The sequence below is a fragment of the Sinohyriopsis cumingii genome, chromosome 10 (assembly GCF_028554795.1).
Source record: "Sinohyriopsis cumingii isolate HCF-2022 chromosome 10, ASM2855479v2, whole genome shotgun sequence".
In the NCBI taxonomy this organism is placed as follows: Eukaryota; Metazoa; Mollusca; class Bivalvia; order Unionida; family Unionidae; genus Sinohyriopsis; species Sinohyriopsis cumingii.
In genome coordinates, this window is record NC_142970.1 from 10,931,324 (window position 1) to 10,942,672 (window position 11,349).

The following is an 11,349-nucleotide window of genomic DNA, read 5'->3' on the forward strand; positions in this document are numbered from 1 at the left end:
GCATTGATTCATTTCTCATTTGCAACATAAAACAGACCAAAAAAAAGCCTGTTTTATGCTAAACACTAAATAATAAGTACAAAAAATATTCCTACATATAGCACTCATATTATCATACAATTTCACGGTTGAAGCTATGTTCTGATTCAAGGAACAATTTACTATCACATGGAGAAATTTTAGGTGTTATTAGCAATTTTCTTCTATTTGAATTTCTCTCTCTACTTGCTGCATGAGGTTTTAATTGTAGACTTTTTAGCCCACAAATCCTTGCAGCTTCGGCCCTGATAATTGTATTAAATCTTAGATATATAATGATTATATTAGCTGAAACGTCTTAATGTGTATTCTGATGATATTTAAAGCCAAAGCGATAACATCTGTTGTATTTATGATTTCGTTGTTTCCTGCAATATATTTTCTCCCTTCTCTCAGCCTCTAATGTGTCAATCCTTTCCCCCACATACTCAAGTAGAAAATCACCTCTGTTGAATGCCACATTTGCAAAGACACCATAACCTATAATGGGCAAAAGGCAAAAGCAATAAATTAAAAATTAAAATAAGCATGCAAAGGTGTTCCTAATAACTAAAGCTTAAAGCTAGAATTTTATGAGGATATATTTTGTGTAATAAAATGAAGCATTATTTTGTAAGGATGTTATACATAGTTCAAAAATCCAATAGCCTGACACCCGGGACCTCTCTAATTTCAAATAAGCGAGAAGCTCGTCAGGTGTATTGAAAAAAATCTAATTTTACCTGATAAAGCTCAGATTATGCTGATGAAATGTAGAAATTTATTTTTAAGATGTTGACCTGCCATAACATAGCATATCATGCTAAGACCAGGATTTCTATTCCCAAAACCCCTGACACTTTGTTTAAAAAAATATGATTTTAAGTAATCTTCGAAAATAGAACAAAAATAAATACTTCAGAATATACCCATTACATGTAGCATGTATAAATGGTAAGCAGTGATGACTAAAGTTGATGTAAAACTCCTTCTGGCAGTTTAAATAAGGCAATTAAAAGGCAAAAAGGTCAGGTATAAACCACTATTGCATGATTTACTTAACTGGCTCACAATAGCTAATGTGGTGCATTTGAAGACTAGTGGGTGATCCCACTGTACTAATTCGCATAGGTAGAAAAGGTCACAAAATGGAACAACCTAAAAAAGGTAAATCAAACAGATGCTAGATGCATGTAAAAAGTGTTCCAACTGGAAAACGGGGTCCCATCATCCCAGACACACAAAGTTGAAACAGACGTCCCGTCAACACTTAAAATTGGGGTCCCAAATGCATATATAGTGTTTGCACATACTTTAAATGCATTGCCTCAAGTACAACAAAACGTGATCACCATGAACATGGATAAAGCACTTGATTAGTGCTGAAAGAACACAAAGCCTTAAATGACTCCTGGAGTTTTATATTATTTTGTTTTGTCACAACCACTAAGATAAATTTAAATTACTCACCAACATAACCAGATATATATATATATATATATATATATATATATATATATATATATATATATATATATATATATATATATATATATATATATATATATTTGTTTCTAACACACCTTGGTTGAACCCAGTTTCACATCAATGCTGGGTCTGATTTATGGGTAACAGGTGCTTAAGCAAACTGTATTAAAGATTACTGACAAGTTTGTGAATGGCAACAGCTTTTCTTTTGAAGTCAGATTTTACCCCATATACATAAAATGAAAAGCATGATTTTTACAGCAGTGAGTAGCTTGAATAGTGTCCAAGTGTCGAAGGAGATTTAGGAAGCAAAGCAAGTAAAACTAAATTTCAGAACGCTTTCTTTGACAGTTTTCTTTGTGAAGCATGCCAGCAAACAGAAGGGGGGAGAGGAGGATCTGATTCTGGACACATATGGCAAACAGTTTATTGGCTAATGATGTCATTTCTGTGTGTACCATCAAACAGGAGACCATCTTTATGTTAAGATATTCGACACACTGAATTGAACCTTCCAATTAGTTAATTGACCTATGCTTTTCAGTATGATTTTATCAATGGAATAGACCGGCTGACAGACAATAATACGTACGTGCTTGTTTTTTGAACAGTTGCTTTGTGTTGTTTAACAGATTAACTATCCGTACCCGACAGGCATTTAATTGTAATCCAGGCTTGTGGAATTTTAGTTGGGGCTTGTGATTATTTTATAGCCACCAGCCCATGGCATTTGTTGACATTTTTAATAGGTATCTGCTTTAACACAAGCAATAATTTAAGAAAGAAAAAAAAAAAAAAAGTGTTCAAACTGGAAATTGGGGTCACATTATCCCAGACACACAAAGCTGAAACTGGGGTCCTATAAACGCCAGTTAAAAATGGGGTCCCAAATGCATATCATGTATGCACAAATAGTTTATTTCCCTAGAATACAAAATGAAAATTGAAAAAAAGTACAATATTGTGATTTAAATCCCAAACAGTGCTAAAAGTTCGATCACAAATCCAAATGTACAAAAAAAACTGGTAAAACTGGAAATAGGGTCCCATCACCCCAGACACACAAAGCTGAAAATGGGGTCCCATAACACTCTTAAAATTGGGGTCCCAAATGCCTATAGTGTATGCACATGCTTAAAACTGGGGGTCCCCAAAATAGTGACTCAGTTGCACAAAAACCCAATCACCATGAACATGGATAAAACACATTACACTGTATTAGTGTGGAAAGCACACATGGCCTTAAATGACCCATGGAGTTTTATATTATTCTGTCTTTAGTCACATGCAAGGTAAATTTAAATTTACTCACCAACATAACTGGATATTATCTTTTTTCGAACCCATCTTGATCCAGCCCCGTCTCACACCAGTACCGGGCCCATTTTTTGGGTGAAAGGTTTCTCATGCCAGCCTAAAACAAAAAATAAGATCCAATAAAGAGTCAAACTGGACTTAAAATCATCTAATGGTCAGAATCCGGAATTATCTGCATAATAGACTAGTCTACATTTTTTAAAGATTTCATAACTGGTGGCTATAGCACTTATTGGGCTATAACTTATTTTAAATTACATACCCCCAGCCCCTTTAAATGTGTATTCTGGGCAAATGTTTGTCAACAATTAATTGGTAGGCCTATGTGTATGAAGTCAAGTAGGTTACAAAATAATAGGTGTTCTATTTATAGCATACTTCACTGTATAACTTTGCTAAATGTGTATTATCTGTCTACAAAGCCATACATATGAGGTAAACGGTTAATTATGCATGGTATTCTGCTTTTTCTACTGTTAGGGACCATCCAATTTTAGTACATACGCATGGTGGGGGTGGGATGTTAACCCAAATGCGTACGCCTGTGTAGAGGGGTCTACTGATAATGTACGTACGCATAGGAAACGGGTGGTGGTGGTGGTTTTGAAACCTCGATAATGATTTCTCTAATACGTAACCCTTTAGCGTTAATCCGTATTGCATGGGGATGACTAAGGTCTTGACTATTAAACCAGCAAGTGAGAATTGTCTGCGGGATTCGATTGATAGTGTTAAAGGCTTGTGATTTTTTTAATATATTCCCAGTGATAGTGATTACATCCCAGTCAACAAGCTGTCATCTATTCAAGTTGGTGCAACTAGGTTACACACTTTGTTTATTATAGAGTTGATCTCTGTGTGTCTTCTTTGAATTAAGCTTTTGACTTTCGTCTCTGTGTAAATGATCATGTTTCTGGATGAGATAACGCTTTCTTTTTATTTCATTAATTGTATGATATGCATGTGCATGTGATCATCAAATGTAAACTTTTATGTGATTTCATATTTAATGATAGAAGGATATCTTTATTGCTTTATAAATGCATACAATAGTTTAGCAAGATCTTCTAATAAAGAATAGAATATGTACAGTGACTGGTTATTTTTCTTGAAATTGTTCTGCAACTGGACTTTGGAAACTGGTCTTTTTGTACAAACCTGTTGAGAAACCACCTGTCTGGAGAGACCGTTTTTTGTTGGCAGAAGGGGCTGTCTCTCTTAACAGGTTTTGCTGTAATAATTTTTGCGACATTATTTCTGAAACTTCATTATTGTACTTGGAGATATTATTTAAGTTTAGTGCAGTGGTATCTATGATTTGAATCCAAGGGCTGTACTTCATTCAGCGCAACTTTAAACCTTCAATATAAATATGCACACTAGCCTGAATGTTAGCATTTACCGGTAAAATAAAACCTATTGTTGTTGTCATAGTGGGATCACATTTTAATATGAAGGTATTTACAATTTCAAGGCAAAATAAAGATGTAATCACTTGTGCATCGATACAAAATTCTAATGCAATACTGCAAAAACAAGCTATTAAGTAGAGTCAAAATGTACGGGTTACTGTTCAAGCAACCTGCGAATGCCCAAATCTTGCCATCATCTGAACAAATTGTACACAAATCTGAATTAGGCAGAAAAAAAAAATAACAGAACAGAAAATTAAATAAATTTGCTGACTTTTCAAGCAAAGTATATAAACTTATAACATTCTTGTAAAAATCACAAATTCCATCCCCGAAAAAGGTATAGACATAAATTTTGCTAATATAAGTTACCGTATTTACTTTATGTTTTCGGACACTATTGTTTTCGGGGAAATATAATATTTAAATGCCTTGTAAGTTTTCGGACGTTGCTCTGCTATAATTTTTTCTACAATTTATGTTTTCGGACAGAATCTAGGAAGATATGCTGCGTCGTTTTATATGTAAAATTCACAGCATGTTTGCCATTTATTTAACTGATACAAAGTTTGCTTCATTTGGTCGCCACGGAATTTTGCACGCTGAGTGAGCACCCACTGAGCTATCTCATCATCCATAGCTTGTACATATGAAATGGTTCATCCACACTTACGCAAATGTCTGTTCAAGTTCAGATCTGCAGAAAAGTCAATTTTCATCCAGGTACTCACAGCGGATTTCGGAATTTTGAATTTTTCCGTTGTAGGTCTAATTCCCAGAAGTTTTGCATTGTTAATGATATCCTGCTTTTGCTTTAATGTATAATGTTTATAGTGACCACATACAGAACCAGGTCGAGCACTCTCGGGGTCATCTAGAGCAGCTTTCTTAGTAGGCAGTTCTTTTTGTGATGCATCCTCAGAATCATTAATTCGAGGTCGCTTCTGTGGATGGCCTACTGGCCTCTTTGGAGATGATTTTGGTAAGGGAGAGTCCCTCCACGAACTAGGCAGTGCCTCCTCGCTTGTTGCATAACGTATGATAAACTTATCCATCACAATTATTACAGCACTAACAATATTAAGTTTCACAATGACAGCTTTCCAGTATATAAACTTTTGATAGTGGTGGGTATTTTATTTATACTTTATATTTTAATAGCTTGATTTGGCTAACAAAAATATGATTGGTCAGTGTTGATATTGTTACACATAAAACCACTTCAAACAGGTGTGACAGTTATGGCTTTGATAGAAACCATGATCTCTGCTTTATGTCATTAAACAATACATCAGAGTCGATTTGGATTAGTAAAATTCGCTGGCATTGTGCAACAAAACAAACCCCTTATCCCTGAGGCATTATATACCAAGGTTTAAACATAGTTATTTTTCTACAGGTAATAAAGCTCTTTGTAGACGATAAAAAAATTTGATTGTGGGTGCTAAATATTTGGTACATCGTGTGCTCTTTTAATGAAATCCAGATGGCTGCTTTTTATTTCTTAACACACCTGTCAAAGAAATCCTGCAAGTTATATTATTAACAATTATCATCTAGAAACCTTGAAATCTTGGACATACATCAAAACAATCTTTGAGCAGTCATTGTTTCGAGTCACAGCTCTGCTCACTTTGAAGCTACCCTCGGTTAGGTGGGGACAAAAAGAGAGAACCACAGCAAATACATCACTTTTTTATTAAAAAAATGCCAACATATTAATCACGTTGACTCATATTTTTCAACTTGCTTGTTATTTTTAACCTTCCTAGGCATGCCTACAACTCACCCCATATGGAGCCTCTTACCCTTGGTGCTCTAAGATTAGCCATCATATATGTACCGATATTTCCACTCTCGATACTAAAATGTTTCTGTTCTAAATATCTTAAGAATTATAATTCCAAAATATTTTTATTTCGTTTGTATTAATATCTTAATTACAAAGAAATAAAGCTTGCGTGCGTTTGTAATGTAGACTTTAATGATCACTGATTAGCAGAAAGTTAAACTGTGGATTGCAAGATTACTAAATTGGCGGTTCTTTTGGAAAATATGCACACAGTCGTGGCTCTAATACAGGTATGGCTGTGTTTTCTGGTGGATGGACATGTATCAAATAGACAAAATTTGGCAAGTAATGACCGTTTTTCATTCATTATCCTTTCCGTGGTATTAGACGATATACTTGTTTTACTTCATGGCTGCACGTCATGTGAACTAACAGTAACTTTGTTCTTGTTAATTATTTGTTGCAGTCCGAAAACATTCGGTAGCATAAATAAATGCATATAGAACTTATTGTGTGCATCTTGTGACGTCATCTTGGACTTGTGGGTTAGCTTATGCATGAGTCAAGCACTTTATGTTTTTATCTATTCAGTTTTGGGTGGAGGTTTCAGCTTATATGTGAACAGGCTTATTCACAAGTATATGCGGTAATGTGCAAGAGTTCTTGCACATCACTGATCTCCAAGGCAAATATATGAACAAGTACAAATTTTGAACGATTTGCATTGGCAGTATCTCTGAACATGGTTACAGGGAGGGATACCAAAAGTTTCAAAGATACCACCAGATCATATATAGTATTATATGCAAAGGATATCAGGCTCACATGCCCAAAGACCCACCCTAAGGGCCAATATCAAAGTTCCAAACATGCTGGCACAATCTACATACATATCTGGTTTCAATCTTTAACAATGAAGTAAGAGTCATGGATATTACACAGATGCATGTTACAATAATATACTGACACGTACTGAAGGAAAGGGACAAGAAGTATTAAATGTATTATCCAAAGTCAACAAGTAACCTAAAGTATTCTAATGAAAACAACATTACAAATATAAAGGTAAGATTTTTCCTAAGATTAGTGCATAATAAAAGTGGAAATATACTGTGCTAGTTAAATCATTATTTACCTTTGATCTTGGCCCTGCAGAATTTCTCAACAAACTTTCTTTTAGCTGCAAAATATTTTGTCAGTTTGATATTAAGAATGTTAATACTAGTATTCACTTACTCTCCTGTTTGTACCCTCTTCCAATTTTAAAATCAAAATGAATCAAGGATATAAAAAATGCAGAACAAGGCAATTCATTTCATTTATCAATTTATAATTTCTAACCCGGTTGTTGCCAGGTGGACCTTAACATTGTCATCTTGTTTGAGTTTAAAACCAAACATATGTCTTTGTAAACAACCAGACAGACAGCTCACTGTCCTTTGCAGGTTTCAAGAACAACTACAGTCCATTGTCAAGAAAAACGGTTATCTGCATCCAATATTTGTAATGTCTAGTTTCAATATTTTTCTAAATGGAATTGAACAAATTGAAAAACGTGCAACTCTTGCATACAAGTGTTCTAAGGAATTTAGCTCCCAAAAGTTAACTCCAGAGGCAAACTGCTAGGTGCTCCGCAACAGCATACATGCAGAGAGATCATAGAGAATTGCTAGTTTTACCAGTGCCGGTATCCCATTAGTCTCAATGATAGCACTCTGACTTGCCTATCTTTATAGAGGAGGCTACTTATAGTAAATCAGCTATTTTTGGCTTTGTATTCCTCAATTAAGCTGAAATTTGTCATAGACGATGTTATTAAAATTATGTATATAATGGTATAAATTGTATGAAACACACGGAAACAAAACTCCGGCATAAAGAGAAAAATAATAATTTACTTACCATTTTGCTTCTTGTGTCATTTATAATCCATAAAATCCATTATGAATTCACACTGAATAATTCAAAACTTCAGCTCAAGAAATAATTTTAATTTAGTATGACAGAAATTCCACTTGTCATGTCTCTTGCAACCTTCACCCCTGTGTGAAACTGCAAACAGAGTAGCATATTTTTCTTGCCCATTACATTCCTTTCTTTGCTGGAAATCTCCGCTGAACATTTAACGAGTAAAAGACTTGGAACAAACTCAGAATCATGTACACTCAGATTAACTCAATTCATTTTCTTAAAACATTTATTTTCAATTTTCTTCAAAAGATCTACAAGATTCTCAAGGGTCTCTAAGGTAAATTTCTCCTTTAGCATTTCCTGAATCTATGTAATTAAAATTTTGATTGCTTGAACTGCCTGCATAATGAGAGAATGGCATGAAATCAACCAATGTTTTGTGCCATTTTAGCTTGTTGTGTAGGATGCAGGCTTAGACTATTGCTCAAAAGTGGTGACCTGGATATAACGCAAACTGTGCAAAGAGTGCATAGAGGAGGTAGAGTAAGACGAGTTATTGAAGAGTTAAAGAATTATTCAGAGCAATTACCAAAAACCACAAACTACATCACATCTATTGTCTGAAAAAATATAGACCGTTCCATGCAATAGTTTAGTTTGGTTTGAAACACACAGAAGATGACAGTGTTAGGGCCCCACGAGTGACGGATTAGAAATTATATACTTAGGAATGAAATGACCAAGTTTTGTACATTTTTTTTTAAAATATGCTTGATACTTTTCATTCTTAAAATCGGTAAGGGGTAGTGTGTTTATAAACAAATGAAAGGGCAAGCAAATATTATAAAATTATAAAATAGCATTTTATATGTACCAATTACCACTATCCTTTTTTGCCTAATTCCCCAAAACAGTGGCAGGAGTGCTGAAATATTGTCCGAATCATGTTGTCCACCATCAAGTAAATTTAAAATGTATTTGTATAAAAGACCTGCTGGTCCCAGACCTGCCAACCCTGACAAGTCCATCTCAGTAAGGCAGTTGATATTTTTTCTGTAAGATTGACCAGTTTTCAGTAAGGTGTAACAAAATATCAATCATTGCTACTGTAAAGCTGGAAAACGTAATTAAAAGTTCGACGCATCAACGATAAACATTATGTTCAACCGAAAAGTTTGTAAAGTATGAGTCGACTTTATTTACCACTAGTACAGTTGCACAAACTCAAGTTCCAAATCCTATGCAGCTCAATGGCTCGTTGCTATCTCTCATCTTGATATAATTCTTGGAAATTATTTTCCATTTCATATGACGACGGCAATCATATCTCCCAACTCAAGGCATACTCAAATTGGCATGTGATGTCCAATAAATGTAATTGTGTCCTTTCCAGCTTTTATTCACAAGAATTTGAATATTCTTTTTTATTCTTCAGTGTTGATTATTAACACTTGTTTAGAAGTGTATTTTCCCTTTCGTCTTAAACCTGCATTTCTTTCTGGACGCCATTTTTTAAAAATTCTGCAACAAGGATGAACCAATTATCCGGATTTTTCGGTAACAATCATTTTCCCGTAGTTTTTGCTAGTATGCCTATAGTCTGTATTTTAAAGGTAATTTTCGTAAGACTTATGGCAAAATCATAAGAGTTGGCAGGTCTGTGCTCCATATTTTCATAGGTAAAAAAATAGTGGAAGACTTAAAATGTTTACTTTTATTAACCTACACCATTTACAAATATTAAGACCATGCTGTGGAATGTTCAGAATCTGCCGGTGGAATTACATGTTTGATGACCATGCTGGCATAGCTATTATATTATTAATGGAAAATCTCCCATTCTAAAAATAGCTATGTCAAGACCCTAATGAATTCATATGCTTAAATAAGGCTCTCAAACTGTTAGGAAATATCTTTAAAAAAGCAAAATAATAATAAAAAAGTAAAAGACCTTTTCAAAAGGGTTGATTTAAATTCTGACAACGACCTTCAAAATTATATACTTTGTATAAACATGGACTGCATTTTCTGTAAAATCAACTTGTCTTCTTGTAATTCATTAAACCAGTCCCCAAACCTGTACTGATACAGGGGCTCGAGTCGTTTTTAAATATATATAATACAAGGGACGAAACTTTTTCATTTCAGCCCTGAGATTCAACAATTTGGACTACAAATTTGAATTAAAACGAATAGCAGTCCGTTTTCTAGTCCAGGTTTCCTCAGATTATTCCCACCATATTTTTCATATTTGGACATTTATGTTGGGGTGTGGGTTAGGTCGTAAATTTGGAACTTGCCCCCACCGTGCGGTAGCGACGTATCGTAATCCATTACTAGCGGGCCTAGAAAATGTAAACGTTGGGTTTTATCAACTAATACTTGCATGAAATGGATAGAAAATTTATTTATTTTCTCAAAAATGGCAAGTATTATAATCGTTATGTCTTTATTCCGCTGGCAGACTCGACGAAACTACGGCATTGATTAAACCTGACCCGGTAATAGCCATTTGCATTACTAGTGATTTCACGCATCTCAAACGACGATATCGGAAGTCCAGTAGTCACGTCATAACAACAAGAAACTCCATCTTAATGTTGTTGTAGAGAAATTCAATTATATTAAATGAAAGTCAGATACTTGTTTTAAAAGCCGGCAATCTGGCTAGTCTGATTTATCAAGCAGAGAGCACATGTCAACGTGATAGTCCCGTGATACAACTCCAGAAATTGTTCTCGGGATATATAAATATGGAAAACTTTGTGCTCTTTCGTTTTTGTATTTTCATTGCAACCAGTATACGACTTTCATTTAATATTTTTTAAATATTTTTTCTCTATAACATTTGAAAATGTGGGTTGCTAGATTTGTTTACTCATGCAACTAGCAATGCAAATCGCGAGTACCAGGTCACATTTCATCAATTTCGATTTTAATACTCACAATGTCTGAGAAAGTAAGTAATTTTCATATCCATTTCATGCATGTATCACTCGATCTAACTAGGTTTAAAGTTTGCTAGGCTACGCGTTGCCAACATGATGTTGCCTCTTGTGATGCTAGAGTGGTTTTCATAGCTTCCACGTAAGGAAATATATGGATATCAATCTGACTTTGAAAATAAAAGTCTACTAGGCGAATCGAATCCACTGAGCGTTTGGATTGACTCAGTATATATATTTAATATATATTTATTGCAAGCACCTAAATGATACATACTGCATTCTCTGAATATTCTGGTGAGAACTCAATACATTTAACTCACGATCAGTTTAGATACGACTCAGTTGCATGATTGTTTCAGGCGTCAAGTGGTGACGGAAAATTCCCTGGTTTTTCCAGACTTTCATCAATATTTGCGAAATTCGAGGACTTTTCACAGCTGTGAAAAAATATCATTTCCTCCGA